The sequence below is a fragment of the Oryctolagus cuniculus genome, chromosome 2, assembly GCF_051225735.1.
Source record: "Oryctolagus cuniculus isolate XC-2025 breed Fujian yellow rabbit chromosome 2, ASM5122573v1, whole genome shotgun sequence".
Lineage (NCBI taxonomy): Eukaryota > Metazoa > Chordata > Mammalia > Lagomorpha > Leporidae > Oryctolagus > Oryctolagus cuniculus.
This window is the reverse complement of record NC_142868.1, coordinates 155,569,346-155,573,170: the sequence shown is the minus strand read 5'-3', so window position 1 is coordinate 155,573,170 and position 3,825 is coordinate 155,569,346. Positions and strand designations below refer to the sequence as shown.

Sequence of the window (3,825 nt, the reverse complement as noted above, 5' to 3'; positions counted from 1 at the left end):
GCATCTCAGAAAGATTCTTTACATGTCAGATTTTTTTTTTTTTACTTTCATTTAGAAAAATAAAGAATGAAGAAGTGAATAGATTCACTCAGCAATATACTCATTATGCAAACTCATAAATGTAAAATCTTTAGAATGTACCTCTCAGTTTAACCTACTCTGTTGTTCATGAATTTGAAGGTGATAAAAAAGGAAGCACTGGAATGTGAAAAAAGACAAGAACAACCTTTTCACATTCTGTGTTCTCCATTCATAGTAAAGATGAAATCATTACCATTTTTGAAAGTCTTAGTTTTTTTAATTTTTTTAATTTTTATTTTGACGGAGTTATAAACAGAGAGAAAGGTCTTCCTTCCATTGGTTCACCCCCCTAATGGCCACTACGGCTGGCGCTGCGCCGATCTGAAGCCAGGAGCCGGGTGGTCTCCTGGTCTCCCATGCGGGTACAGGGACCCAAGCACTTGGGCCATCCTCCACTGCACTCCCGGCCACAGCAGAGAGCTGGACTGGAAGAGGAGCAACCGGGACAGAACCCGGCGCCCCAACCAGGACTAGAACCTGGGGTGCTGGTGCTGCAGGTGGAGGATTAGCCAAGTGAGCCACAGCGCCAGCCAGAAGTCTTAGTTTTCAAAAGACATGTATAAAATAAATCACTGGTGAGAGTTCAATAAACACTAAGTAGAAAGACTACTGTTCCTCAAGAGTATAGACAAGGCCTGTAAACAGTAATCAGCCCCAGCAATTGTGGGCATTTGGAGAGTAAACCAGTGGATGGGAGATCTTTGCCTATTTCTCTTTCTCTCTCAAATAAAAAGCTATTTTAAGTGTATCTCCTGTAGACAGCATAGGGACATCTTGCTCTTTAATCTGGTCTTAGAATCTCCATCTTTTGATTGTGTTGTGCAGATAAATAACATTTACCATAATTATTGATATGCTGGATTACATGTGCCATTTTGTATCTCTTGTCTCTGTGTCTCCTGTCTTTGTTCCTCAACTTCTTCTTTACTGCTTTCTTTGGTTTTAAATGAATATTTTTATCTTACCATTAAAAAAAAGATATTGAATGACTCATCAATTCCCACATTTAGGTGGGAAACACTGTAGTTTGAGGCCGGCAAACATTAAAAGATGACACTGTTTTTTTTCTTCCCGTGGTGGCCACTACATTTTTCTATGATTTATTCTGACATCATAAAGAGTTTTCAAAAGCAGAAATTGTCCCTTCAGAAGACAATGAGAATTAAAGATTCCTGCTGGATATTATGTATTTTAACATCTAATTATGGCACAAACCATATTATAATTCTTTTTTTAACTTTTATTTAATGAATATAAATTTCCAAAGTACAGAATATGGATTACAATGGCTTCCCCCCATAACGTCCCTCCAACCCGCAACCCTCCCCTTATCCACTCCCTCTCCCCTTCCATTCACATCAAGATTCATTTTCTATTCTCTTTATATACAGAAGATCATATTATAATTCTGACATATATGATAGAATTAAAAATGGATAGTACCTCCAGTGTATATTTTATACTTGAAATATTTTTCTTATGTTTCATTTATTTCATAAAATTTATTTTAATTTTTTATTTATAATACTATGTTATTTATTTTTTGTTAACTTATTTTATTTTTTATTTGTTTAAGAGGTAGAAATAGAGTGGAAGAGAGAGAAAAAGAAAACTTTCATGTGCTGGTTCACTCCCCAAATGCCTATGATGACTGGGTCTGGGCTAGGCCAATGGCAGGAGCTGGGAACTCAATCCAGGTTTCTTAAATGGGTGATAAGGACACCACTTCCTGAGCCATTACCACCACCTAACGTGGTGTGCATTAAAAGGAAACTAAGTCAGGAGCTGGAGTGTGGTAATGAACCCAGGTGCTCTGACATGGGACATAGGTCTCTTCACTACTAGGCTATTCTATCTATTCCTCTATCTTTATTTTATGACAAGCAGACTTGTCAGGCAGATTACACATCAATATCCAAGGGGAAAAAAGGTCACCACTAAACATACCAAACAGTGTGTTAAAGGAAAAATTTTATTGTCGGGAGCCAGGTACATGAGAGAATAGCAGCCTGTGCTAAAAAAACAGGTCTTAGTATAGCCTTGCAAAGATAAGCAAGTGGGAGCAGCAAATTATGTCAGGGTAGGGGGTGGAACTGACGCTTATGGTTGGGCCATCTGGACACCTGATTTCTGAGAAACCAAAACTTATCTCTGATAAACCGTAATCTATTTTACAGGGTGGCACCTTAGGATAAGAAAGTGCCAATCTTGCCAATGTCCACCCCCCATTCCTGTTGTTTTTTTTATAAGGCAAGGGTTGTATGGTAATATACAAGAGAAGGGTTGTATGGTAATATACAAAGAAGCCCAGAGGGGTGGAGGGATGGCATTCTCTCTTCTGAAGCTACTTCTTGATGGCATGGGGTAGAGTTTCCAGTCATGATCTCCTGGGTAGGGAGCGGGGCATGTTCTTGTAACAGCATCTGGTTGACTGCCTTATTGCTGGAGACTTTGGTTTGTTCCATTATTCCTGTAAGCATTTAAACAGACAAGGTATTTTTTTTTCTTTTAATTCGTATTTATTTTATACTGAGTTTATTCCTGAGCCATAAGTTTTTGCTTCTTTAGTTTCTTCTGGGATATCTTTTTCTTTTGTGCCACCTCCTCTTCTGGCTTAGGAACTATCTGTTCCTTCTCAGTGAGGATCCTCTCGATGTGGCACGGGGAGCTCAAGTAGGGTTGATCCGGCCATGGGCTCTGTAGGTCCGGCGGCGCATCTTGGGGGCCTTGTTCACCTGGATGTGCTCAATGACCAGAGAATCTACATCCAAACCCTTCAGCTCAGCATTACTCTCTGCATTTTTAAGCATGTGCAGCAGAAACTCGGCACTTTTTTTGGGCCAACGACCCTGGGTCCAACCCCACTGCTTGGCCTGGGCACATCTACCAACTCCACCATTGTACCGACGGAATGGCACACACTGCTTCTTTAATGTGACGTCTTTCAGGTATTTGGTGGCTTTTCGGATATGCATACCCTTGATGGCCTGGACAGTTTCTCGAGTGTTCTTAAAGTGAACGCGAAGATTCGAGCCTCTTGATTTGCATGATTTTGTGGGGTTTTCTGGGTCCAGTGAGTAGCGAACCATTTTCGCAGGTCACCTAAGGCCGCTTACAGGAAGAGCCAGACAAGGTATTAAAAAGGCCAGTTTGAGTATAGCAGCAAGAGGCCCTAGGAGGGGCATCAACCAAGTAATGAGAGGATTCCACAGAAGAGAGGAAATTAGGGGATTACTGAACCCTAGTAAAGACTGATATATGTGGCGATTTGTTGACGAGTTTTAACATTTCCTTTCACCTAGAACTGTTCGTTAACATAATAACACTGTTCTCCAAGAAAGATGCAATTTTCTCCTTTTTTAGCTGTTTTAAGGTCTGAAGCCCATCTTCTGTGTATTACCATGCCTGCTATTGAGGTGATTTGGCTTTGGAGACCTCAGATGGAGCAGTCAATGGACCTTGTGACCTCCTCTTGTACAGGTTGGAGTTGTTTTTGGATTCGGTTGGTTGAGACAATGTTCTGGCCCAAAGCTGTTCCTGAAATCACTATTGAGGAGAGGGAGATTGCGAAGCTGGTCCCAACCGAAACCTGGAGAAAGGCTACCTGTCTGTCTCTTGTGGGTAGAGGGGTTTGTCTGTAGAAAAAAAAATTCAATAATCTCACAACATTAAGTGAGAAACCACAATCTGTTTTACAGGGTGGCACCTTAGGATGAGAAAGTGCCAGTCGTGCCAATCTTGCCA

General features: G+C 40.9%; 1 pseudogene; it reads right to left on the bottom strand.

Moving 5' to 3' along the window:
• Positions 1-2,577: 2,577 nt before the first annotated feature.
• On the bottom strand, positions 2,578-3,213 carry LOC138848710 (large ribosomal subunit protein uL22 pseudogene; annotated as a pseudogene).
• Positions 3,214-3,825: the final 612 nt, after the last annotated feature.